The sequence below is a fragment of the Ceratotherium simum genome, chromosome 13 (genome assembly GCF_057802395.1).
Source record: "Ceratotherium simum simum isolate JZ-2026a chromosome 13, ASM5780239v1, whole genome shotgun sequence".
Classification (NCBI taxonomy): Eukaryota; Metazoa; Chordata; class Mammalia; order Perissodactyla; family Rhinocerotidae; genus Ceratotherium; species Ceratotherium simum.
In genome coordinates, this window is record NC_141912.1 from 21,167,304 (window position 1) to 21,179,382 (window position 12,079).

The 12,079-nt window shown below is 37.7% G+C and overlaps 1 long non-coding RNA gene across 2 annotated transcripts in view; it reads right to left on the minus strand.

Annotated features, from left to right (window-relative positions):
* Positions 1-746: 746 nt before the first annotated feature.
* The window catches only part of LOC147915387 (uncharacterized), a 130,229-nt gene continuing 118,896 nt past the window's right edge, over positions 747-12,079 (minus strand). Inside the window, exons 3-4 of one of the 2 annotated variants that reach the window (XR_015553992.1) lie at positions 2,329-2,510; positions 747-1,196 (exon numbers count right to left, since the gene is read on the minus strand). This is a non-coding gene — a long non-coding RNA (uncharacterized LOC147915387). Of the gene's footprint in view, positions 1,197-2,281; positions 2,511-12,079 lie in introns of those variants that run through there. The other variant, XR_015553991.1, reaches the window with a different exon arrangement.

Consider the following 12,079-nt stretch of genomic DNA (forward strand, 5'->3'; position numbering starts at 1 on the left):
CTTTGAACTGCTTCTCCTTCAAAGCCTCCACAAGGGACCAATACTTAATTTTGGATATCTGGTCTACAGAACTGTGAGAGAATAAATTTCTGTTGTTTTAAGCCATGCGGTTTGTTGTAATTTGTTATCGCAGCCCTAGGAAACCAATACAATGACAACATGCAGTTTAAGCCACAAATGCATTTGAGTTAAAAAATTCTCTCTTCTACATGGAAAGATTCTAGCCCTACACCAAACTGAATAGTTTCTCCATGGACAAAACAAACAAATAAAATAAAATAAATAAATAAAACAATATTGATTGGTATACTGGGATGGGGACTCAGTCTGCTTCTGGAAAGTTTTCTTAACTGAATTTTCTTGTAAGCAAAAATAGGACGCTATGAGGAAGTACCAGAGTTGCTAGAATTTATTCTTTTCTGGTCATCAGAAAAATTTGAAGAACAAGTCACCACATGTTTGAAAGTACAAATGCATATGTTTACTCATTTCTAAGCTCAGAATTTAGGCTTTCATACATCTTACTTTCCTCAACTTAAAACAGAAATACATTTATACAAAGTGAGTAGTGCCCTCATGCTCATGTGAAACGAATATTTGATAATTCAGTTATAAATCACATACAAATGCCCCACAAATAAAGCATTTATTATAAATTTACTTATATGATGTATTTTGTTTTTATGAGACCAATACTTGAATAGTTTTTTTAGTCATAGAAACACTTGATTATATAACCCCCATAAAGAAGAATTAGTATTCTCATAAATAATGGTGCCTACATTTAGAAATAGAGAATGACCAAATTCTGGAGCTCATCCTTCAGTGCTATATTTGCAGACTATAAATCCCTCTTAGGGACACATGAATATTTTACTTATCTTAGCCATTTGTTGGAAGGGTTTCTCTCCCTTGATTTAAAACATGATGACACATATAACAGCCTTCTAAAATCCAAACCCAAATAATATATTTTCGTATTCACAGTATAGAATGACTCTTACCTCCTCCCATCTCATCTCTACTCTTACGCTCTAAAAATGCTTACTTGACTCAAAGTCCACTCAGTCTGTGAAGCCTCTGTTATCCTGGTTGGAAATCGTTGTTCTAAATATGTTTTACTGTTACACAACTTTAAAAACACTTACCACCTGCTGGCATACGTTATGCTGATTTACTGGTGGTGTACTGCTCCCCTGTAAAGGTAAAAGCTACGTAAGCAGAGGTGGCAAGTCACTTTCACTTGATAGGTCACCTCAATGACCGGCAGTGAGGTGCCATGTTGAGAGGGATCTGAAGGCCATGCTTTGGCTCAGCAGGAAAAATACAAAACAACATCCTGATCAAATAAGAATGTTTGCTATACAAGTGAGGACTTTTGCTCATTCTATCCTTCAAGGTAGGACCATATTGCATTTATCTGTCTATGTCCAAACCAGCCTAGCACTGGGGCACATGTTTATTTCCTATCAACCTCTTAAGTTCATAATAACTTCACCAGAATTAGCCACACATGCGTGATCTCTTGCTCATGGAATTCTAGGCTCCTCTTCCTTCAGTTGGCTTCAAACCTCTTTATTTCAGCTCCCTCGGTCCCTGATTTGTTTGCATTATCCTTCCTTTTCTTGGTTTATACTTCTTTGGATTAATAACTCGTTTAAGATTATTCGTTGTGAAAAAAACTTCCAAATGGATTTTTCCTTATTTCTCAAACTGTGGTTACAAGCACAGGGGCCATCCCCACTCCCATCTCAGACATCGGAGATATTGGCAGCCCCGTAGATTTCCACAGGCTGCAAACCACCAGCCCCACACATTCAGGGAGGAAGAGATCTTCAACATAACAGGCTGTGCATAAATAGTGCTCAACAGATTTTTAATCAGCTGATTTTTAAATGCATGTATATATCATAGGGACCCATACACCACACAAAACCTCCCTCCTTTTCGTGAAAAATGTAATATTTTATAATTGTTATCATATAAAATTAATGAAAACATTGGATCATCGACCTCTTACATTTTAAGTGAAACATTTGGTACTGAGAAAAAATTGAACTGACCCTGCAATCTGTGGTTTTGAAAAACACTTAGGTATACTGTTTCAAGGAACAATTTAACCTTCATAAGAGGAGAAGCCCTGAGTTTTTTTTCTGCTTTTATGTTACATTTTGATGATGGCATTTTTTTTTTTTTTTTGGTAGCAGAATGTGTTTTTTGAATAAAATCTAACTAGTAAGTCAAATAAAAGAAGATCTTTGTATAGATTCAAGATGTTTATGATTAAAAAAAGGAGAATAAAGTGTTTACCTTTTGTTTTGTTTTTACCTTTCCAAAGTCTTTCATAGGTGATATTGCATCTGCATTGTGTTTCCAACCACCAGGACTTGTTGATTGAGAAGAAAATAACCCCTTCATGGGGTTTAGGGTATTTTGCAGGGCACCATATGCCCTGGGATTGCGCATTAACACGACATGGCAAGTTGGTATGTCTGTCAGTATGTTGGAAGCTATGGGAGTGAAAAAGATAAGAATAAGAGTTCTCTAAACAAGTGGGATGTTTATATATATATATATATTTATGTAATACACATATACATGTACAGAAACATACATATATATTCACATTTGTACATACACATACCACATGTGTGTATATATTTATACACACACATATGCATGTATATATACATACATACACTATATAAAGGTTAGAAAGACATGGAAAAGCAGTTAGGTGTTACAGTTGCATCCAGGTAAGAGAGTCATAATATAAAAAATTAGTTAAATCAGGAAGGTATGGGGAGATAAAATATACTCTGGGGTGAAAAAGATTAAATTATAGGGTACTCACTTTCATCAAATGGAGATGGAGAGCTCCTAGTTTCATGAGATTTAGACAGATAAGAATTCTAGAGCCCAGTGGGGTAGAATTAAAGGTTGGGTCAAGGAGAAGTGGTCCATAACTCTTAAGAGATTAAGACACAAAGGTCTTAGCCTTAGCCTAAGCCAAGAAACTGGGCAAGACCCAGTCAGGATCTAGGTTTTGTATCTTTGTTACCGAACCAAGTGGGCTCGCCCTTGGTGAGTTAAATAAGACTCTACACCAATGGAAGTTGTCTCACAAGTAAAGTATATTGGCAGCAAATAGGAGGTCATGAGGAATCGTTTCCAAAGTCATGGCATCCCTAAACAAAGGGAAGCAGGAATTTTTATTTTGGTTGGGGAATGAATATTCAAAAGGGAGAGGAGGGTATTTGCTTGCACAGGCTCAGTCAGAGAACATGCTTCCACACAATGAGGCCTAAGCTCCTCCTGGAGAGATCTTGGCATTATAAATAAGGCAAAGGTCGTGGGCATAGCTGTTGTGGTGAGGCTTGGTCAGTTTCAGGATGGTTGGTGTTTACATCTCCTTAACATACAAAAGGAAAAGAAACATCTTGGAAAAATAGTTAATTGCTTCCAAACCCACCTTTGAGTTTCTGGAGGTGCCTAGTGGGTGACATCTTGTAAAAGAATCATAGCACCAAAAAGGGCGGTGGAGGGAATGAAGTTACACTGGAAGGAAGGTTCCATGCCTCTTTCTACGGCTATTGCTCAGGTGAGCAGCAGCAGTGCCAGTAGAAGAAACACCACAAGGCCAGTGTTGGGGCCCATCAGGAAGTGCCCGTGAACTGCCATCTCCCTAATCCCCATACAGAAATGTTAGGGCACAGGCTTTGGATCACTCCTGGATGTGAATTTTGACTTTGCTACTTACCAGCTGTTAAACTAGACCAGATAATCAACCCTTACGAGTGACAGTTTCTTAAAACATAAAGGGTGGCTAATATTTCAGTGTTATTATGAACATTAATTGATACAATGTATGTAAACCGTTTAGCAAATTGCCTGACATATAATAAACAATCCTCCAAACAAGAATAAAACCACCAACTATGTAAATATTATTACTATTCTAGATGGGAAATCTGAGGATCAGCAATTTTAGGTAACTCACCCAGTCCCAAGTAGAAAATGGGCTAGGATTCATAATCAGATATGTCTAACTCCAAAACCTGTACCTTTTCAACTAAATCACACAGAATATGGGCATAATTCAGGCCAAATTCAGAGGCCATAGGGAAGAATGAGTTCATCCTTGGCAATATCAATGAGAAAATATCCCTAAACAAGATCTGCTATAGTTTATGTCAAGACAGATAATAAAAATACCTTAGTAAATTCTAAATTTTATTTGATTTAGATATTCAAGTGACTTGAAATAATCACTGCAGCATATGATGCTAATCTTATGAAAATAATATTATATATGTTTTGGATTATATGCACAGCTAAGCGCTTTTCTCAGGTTCACACAATGATATAGGGTCTGCACAAACATCTTGATACAGCTCTCATAGGAGCCCAGGCAAGACTTATCACTGGAGTTTCTCAATATTTTACATATTTTTAAAAAATCTGTCCTCCACATTTGTCTCCTCACTTGCTGCCACTTGTTTCTTTTCTGACACAGTGTGCCAGTCACTAAAGGAATATACGGACTCGGAAAGTAGCCAATGATGAGTTCATGACACATTCTTCAAGCTCTGCCCAAGATCCATCATGGTATGGTTCTCTGGAGATTTTACGGAATTATTGGTTTCCACCTAGAGCCTAGTATTCGCCTATTTGTTTAAGTACAAACCACTCCAATGGCAGCAAAAGGAGTTTTCTGTGTAAAACTATAGCAAGGAGGCAGGTCCAGTAGCTCTTTAGATTCTTTCTTTGATTTATGAAGAGAGAAAAATAAGACAATACAAAAAACGCTATGCTAGTCAGAAACCAGTGAAGCGAGCTCAAGAATAACACTTTGTTCTGAGCAGTGGAAGGTCAGAACTAATCCTCTCTCTCACCCTCATTTTGAGACCATCAGGGTGCAGTTTTGCAGGGGAATGATGAATTGGGGGTTGTCTTAGCTTGCTAGGTGCTGTAGATCTCATTTATTTTATTTTACAAGTCATTTGGCACAATGGTAATAATGACAATGAAATTGGATTCTTGCTACTTAAAAAGGCCTTCTACTTTATACATAAATACCTTGGTCCATGCATTCACTTGTCAGGGGAAGGCCATTATCCAGTTACCACCTCTAGTTATAGTAACTTTAATTTAGTAATTTTAGTGGCACAATCAGGCTCATGCATAAGCAGGATAAAGATTTGCCTATACAGTGCTTTTTAGAAGTGTGAAAATGATCTCTTTTCCCAGAGTATCTTTTCTACCTACATGTAAAAGAAGCAGAGATCCTTCTACTAAAGAACTATTTCTTTCTTTTAAAATTCTATGCCCTTATGTATCTTTTAAAAAGCATATATTCTGCTGTTTATAAGCCATTTACTCATTGATGTGAACTGTATTATCTCCTCCAGGACAACTAGCAAAGATTTTAAGTAACATGAAAGAAGTGTATGCACCTGATTACTGTCTATACCAGACACCACACTCAGCACATTAATATGCATATGCATTTGATAAATGCTTGTGGATAAAAATAAGTACCTGATTTCAGTGTACAGGGGAAAAATAAATTACAAAATTCTGGATACTATGGGATGAGAAATCTTGATGGCAGATAAAGGAAGAATAATTAGAGAGAACATAGAGACAACTGAGACATTGTCAAAGATTGGTGCATGAAGAATAAATACATTTAGGGCCTGGATGGGGTTAGAATGAGGGTTCTCAGGGGCCGGCCCCGTGGCTTAGCCGTTAAGTGCACACACGCTTTGGCCATGCTGAGGCCTTGTCCCACATACAGCAACTAGAAGGATGTGCAACTATGACATACAACTATCTACTGGGGCTTTGGGGGAAAAAAAAGGAGGAGGATTGGCAATAGATGTTAGCACAGAGCAGGTCTTCCTCAGCAAAAAGGAGGATGATTAGCATGGATGTTAGCTCAGGGCTGATCTTCCTTACAAAAAAAAAAAAGGAATGAGGGTTCCCAAAAGGAAAGTCTGAGGCTTAGGAAGGGAATGTAGGAAAAACATCCAAGACAAAATTCACAGTTCTGCCTTAGAGTGATCCTGACAGAAAAATTTATAAAATCCTGCAAACTAAAGTTTTCTTAGCAATCAACTCCACATTGACTATTTCAACCACAAGTCTCTCTTGTCTAACCTGATCCCACTGAGGTATAGTTGATTTGGATTATTTTCAAAAGTATCCCTTCTAAGTTTCCTGATGAAATATGCTGAGCACATTTTGTCCCCTTGAAGTAAATGTGCCTTCCATGGTTCATTAAATCACCATGTCTCAAGCATAATTCAGCTCCATATTCATGGACACCTTAGAATCAAGCCATGCATTACTAAAACACCACTCCTTTTGACTACGGTGGCATTTGATAGTTATATTTTCTCAAAATAAAAGATATTTCCAAAAATGTGTTTGCTTAATTCAGATCTGGTGCTTCTAAGGTATTGTCTAGATTTAGGTTTTTCAACTGATTTAACAATACTCATTTAAATAGTGTTTAAATAAAACTTTTAATCTATCCACCCACACACATACACACAAAATAGAATTTAAGATACTCCCACCTGCTACTGACGACTCTGATGAGTTAATAGTCTCAAAGCTGGCTATTGTTGATATTTGGGGTCTGTCAAAATGTATTTGCCTTGAAGGAGGTGAACCACAGTAGTAGCTGCTGAAATGGGGCTTCTCAGCTTTCTGCTCAGATACCTCCACCTTCTATCTTCAAAAAGTGACAGTTTAGAAGCTTAAGACACCTATTAACCCCCGGGTGCCTTGAAATCACGAGAGTCCCCAACAATGAAAAGCTGAGGCTTCAAATGAATGTGGTGGAAAGAATGTTTACAGGTAAAAATGTTTAAAGTTGCTATAAACAATCTACATCCCTACAGAATTTAGACACGACTTGTTTTCCTTCCAGATTAAACTCATGATTTCACCTCTTATGTTGTTCCGTTTATTTCTTACCCTGCTATTGACAGATTTGTCAGACTATGTCTTTTGATTGAAATAATATGCCTTGCCTTATCACCAACAAGGGTATATCAAAAAAGGAAAAATTGTATTTCAAAAGCCACCCACATTCACTCATTCATCCATTCAGCATACATTTATTGAGTGTGTACCACGTAATGCTCTAGGTGTTGGTGAAAAACATGGGCAAAGTCCTTGCACCAAAGGAGCTAAGATGCTGTTGGAGGAAGATAGATATTAAAAAACTGTACCAATAAATAAATAAAACAATTTTAGAGTGGGATAATGCTAAAAAGAAACAAATCAGGATACCAGGACAGAGAGAGATGGATGGAGTGGTCAAAAACAGTGCCTCTGAAGACAAGTTGCCCTTTGAGTAGAGTTCTAATGATGGGAAGAAGTGAACTCTGAGATCTTGGGTAGTAATGCTCCAGGCCCATGGAATAGCAAGGGTGGAAATGAGGAGTCATCATCAGTACAAGAAGACCATTGTGGCTAGAGAGGGTTGAATGAGAAGGAAAATGGTAGGAGATGAGTTGGAGAGGAGAGAGCGGGTGGGAAGGCAAAACAAAGTACATCCTTGTGGGAATTTGGATTTATTCTAATGATATGATTTGGATTTTCAAAAGATCACTCTGGGTGCTGTTTGGGAGTGGTCTGTCCTAATCCATTTGGGCTGCTGTAACAGAATAACATAGAATGGGTAGCTTATAAATAGCAGACATGTATTTCTCACAGTTTTTGAGGCTGGCAAATCCAAGATCGGGGAGTCAGCAGATTTGGTGTCTGATGAGAACCCACTTTCTGGTTCATAGACAGCCATCTTCTCCTTGTATCCTCACATGGCTGAAGAAGGCAGGGAGCTCTCTGGGGTCTCTTTTGTAAGGGCACTAATTGCATTCATGAGGGCTCCATCTTCATGACCTAATTACTTCCCAAAGGCCCCACCTCCTAATACCATCACATTGGGAGTTAAGATTTCAACATTTGGATTTTGGGGAGATGTAAACATTTAGTCCATTGCATGGTCTTAGGGAGTCAAGAGTGGAATCAGGGAGACTAGTTATTTTACTTCCTAAAGCTTTATAGTTTTGAGTGTTTCTTCTTAATCCTTCTCCTTTGATGCATGAATCACTATGTCTATGAAAGCGCACATCATCATTGCTCTCGTACTCTATGTAGAGAAAGGGAGCCCAGCCTGTAGTTCCTACAGGTGTTATGTTGGGATGACGGGGAAGGGAGAATTTCTCCCCAGGTCCAATTCACATGAGCTTCGAGCATGATTTCCAGACAAGAATAACTGTCAGATCACAGATTTTTTGTTTATATCTCTTATCTTCCAAGGCAAGGTGGTAATGTAGACATAACATAAGATTCAGGGTCAGGTTTAGAGTCTGCTCTCCATCACTTACCAGTTGCATGATTTTTGGAAAGTCGCTTAACATATTTAGACCTAAGGTTCCTCTTCTTCAAAGGGAATGCACCAGTGTGTAGGATCAAATGAGACAACATGTGACAGGGCTTTATAAATTTTAAAGCACTATGTAAATGTTAGGCATTTTGATGAACAAGTTACTCTCCATATTTCAAGCACAGAGATGAACATATATTAAGGTGTATTGTCACACGCAACATTGGGCCTTTGAGCTGAGCTCCTACCACTATCCTGGAATACCTCCCACACCTCAAAGTCAAGGCGATAGTGGGAATTGCAAAGGGAAGGAGATAACAGTCACATTAAAATAAAAAGTTGGAAAGGGAATTTGAAAGTTAATATAGTCCAGGGGTAGGGAAACTTTTTCTATGAAGGGCCAGAGAGTAAATATTTTAGGTTTGCTGGCTATACTGTCTCCATTGCAAATGCTCATCTCTGCTGTCATAGCGTGAAATCAGCAAGACTTTCGAGTGTGGCTGTGTTCCAATATAACTTTAATCGTGGACAATGAAATATGAATTTCATATAATTTTCATGAGTCAAAACATATTCTCCTTTTGATTTTTTTCCAACTATTTAAAAATGTAAAAATTGTTTATATCTTGTGGGCCATACAAAAATGTGTGGTGGCCTGGATTTGGTTCAAGGGCCATAGGTTGCCAACTCCTGATATAGCCCATTCCTCTCTCTCCTCAATTAATGGTGAGAGACAACCCAAACCAACTAGCTGCTAATTTATCTGTTAGGAATACTTGAGTAGATAGGATAATTAGAACTTTGCAGTGAGAGAACATCATTCAAAAAACGACTAATAAAAAAAACTCTATTTATACAGAGAATTTTAAAAAGACTTTAATTGAATAAAGAAGATGACTTACAAATGCTGTGCTACAGCAAATGAAGATTTATACTGGACCTCTACTGATAAGAACGTCCAACTAGATTAAGAAGTTTGCTAATTGACACATGTAAGTTTATAAAAGATAAATAGAGCTTCATTTGTAGAACACATAGGCTGTGTTATTATGCACAGACAGACCAAGTTCACTGTTGCTAAGAATCCTGTCAGATTAAATCAACCTGCAAATATATAATTGTGACATCTTGTTCTCATTGGTACAATGCGTGCCACTGGAGTCATTATCTCAAAGCTCTTTCACTCTGAGGAGCATCAGTGTTTCATTATATTCTTTTATGAGACCTCATTTGTAGACATCATCCTCTTTCAGAGTTGGCTTTGCTCAGAAAAAGTAGGTCATTATTTTCAAGACTGTCCCCAGTAGTACTAAACATTAGGCCTTTCAGCAGTGTCCTTTTAAATAGAGCATCTTGTGGAACCAAAACTCCATGTTCTTGCCTGAAATTCTTTAGCTATAAATTGACAGATGGATGATTTCTCAATTCCTACAGGCCCTCACTGTCCTCAGCAAGACCCAGAGAAGATGACAGGTTTGTAGCCTGTTTAATCTACCAGGTGGGTCATAGTCTTCATAACAAATAGGGGGAAACAATATTTTATGTCCGTATTTCAGATAAGGTGCTAAAATTGTGAATAATTTGAGAATAATTTTTATGAATCTCTGGGAGGAAAGGAATTGCAGCTAACACGTGAAGTGAGGGTGGCTAAAGATCAGGGGTGGACAATCTATGGCCATGGGCCAAATGCCTGTTTTAGTAAATAAATTTTTATTAGAACACCATGTTCATTTGTTTATGTATTGTCTGCGGCTGCTTTCTCACTAGAAAGGCGGAGTTGAGTAGGTTGCAACAGACACGTATGGCCAGCAATGTCTAAAATATTTACTGGTCCTTCATGGAAAACTTTGCTGACTTCTGCTGAAGATTATTAAAATCACAAAGTTAAAAATATAAATGCATTTGAGTTAGTATTTTTTGACAACACTCAAGGATTTTTTCAGAATTAAATCTAGCATGATATTTTCAACTTAAAATGAGACATGGTGTCTAAAGTGCTTTTGCTCCCCTTTGTTGATCTAAATTAACAGTATCTAATAATGAGTACTGTGTATTCTACCAGTATTTCAAAGAAAACTCAAGTAAAGTTCTTTCTGGGTGTATGTGTTCGTGTGTGTGTGTGTTTAATAGAAATAAAGATTTCTGAGTTATTAATTTGTGTGCGTATGTGAGGAAGATTAGCCCTGAGCTAACATCTGTTGCCAATCCTCTTTTTGCTGAGAAAGACTGGCCCTGAGCTAACATCTGTGCCCATCTTCCTCTATTTTATGTGGGACGCCTGCCACAGCATGGCTTGATAAGCAGTGCGTAAGTTCGTGCCTGGGATCCGAACCCACGAGCCCCAGGCCACTGAATCAGCGTGCAGGAAGTTAACCACTATGCCACTGGGCTGGCCCCGTGAGTTATTAATTTTAAATTGAAATAGGAGGTGTACACTCATGCTATCAAACATAACATGCCCAACCTGCATAAGCCTGACAGTTCATCAATAAGCATCAAGCTTGGGAGGAGACGATACTTCAAAAGTAAGAAATTCTTCAGATGCTTTAAGAAGGAACTAGTCCCTTTTCCTTATGTGGGACTTCTTACTTTCCTAGAATCACTTTAGAGTTGAAATCGTGGTATATTCTGCCCTCGTCCATATCTCCCGAAGCGGTGTGAGGGCCCACTCAGGAGAAAGATGTTATGTCTGCTGATGAACATATCTTATAGGTATTCTACAAGTTAGCCAATTGCTTTGTCCTTTCACTGGAGATGGGGAACACATACTACAGTACTCGCAGGGAAAATAATCTCGTTCAATAGAAGGTTGGATTCAGCAAAGAAACTACAGATCTTCTTTAACTAAATTCAGATACAATTGTTTCCTTTTACTTTCCCTAAATTCTTTTTACATGCATACATTGTTAAAAAGTACCACCTACACTCTCTCTGCCAGTCAGCACACAGTTGGAGATGGGGCACTTGATTTGGCAGTTATTGAAAAGCTACTTTTAAGGCTGCGTACATATGAGATTTTTACGGTTCTACAAATGTGCTTCTATTTCTAAAAAGAAATTTTTCTTAACCAGAATCCATTCACCAATGCAAAATTTACATTGTGGTCAAATATAGCACAAAGAAATAAGGGAATATATAAGCATCTTTTCTAGAAATTATGATTTTTATGATGTCTTTTTCTTTTGAAAGTCCAAAAGTAATCCAAATGCCCATCACCTAACCCAGTGACTACTTGCCATTAATTCTGATTTACTTATAAAGGTCTTCTGTTAAGTGAACAAGGGCTCAGTGTGTGTAATGGTAGCTTGATTTTCCTTCTTTTGACATCTGTTAAAAATGAGCTATGATATCATCAATCATATTAACCCTGTGGTATTGTGCTATTCCTTGGGTGTTCCCAGATTTCGTCTGACAACTTTTTCTAGGATTCAAACCATAAACATTTCCTCCAGAGACTGTAATGAGAGGTGTAGATAAAAATCCAGGGGACTGGAACTGATTAAATACAAAAAATAAAAAGCAACAAAACCCCAACGAACATACTTTGCACTCCCGCTTTCCCCAACCTACAAAATTAATTCTTCACCTTAATTTCCTACAAATATAAGAAACCAGTAGAACCACTGGAACTTGAAAATCTAAAGAAATATAAGTGCAATTACCCAAAACTAAAGA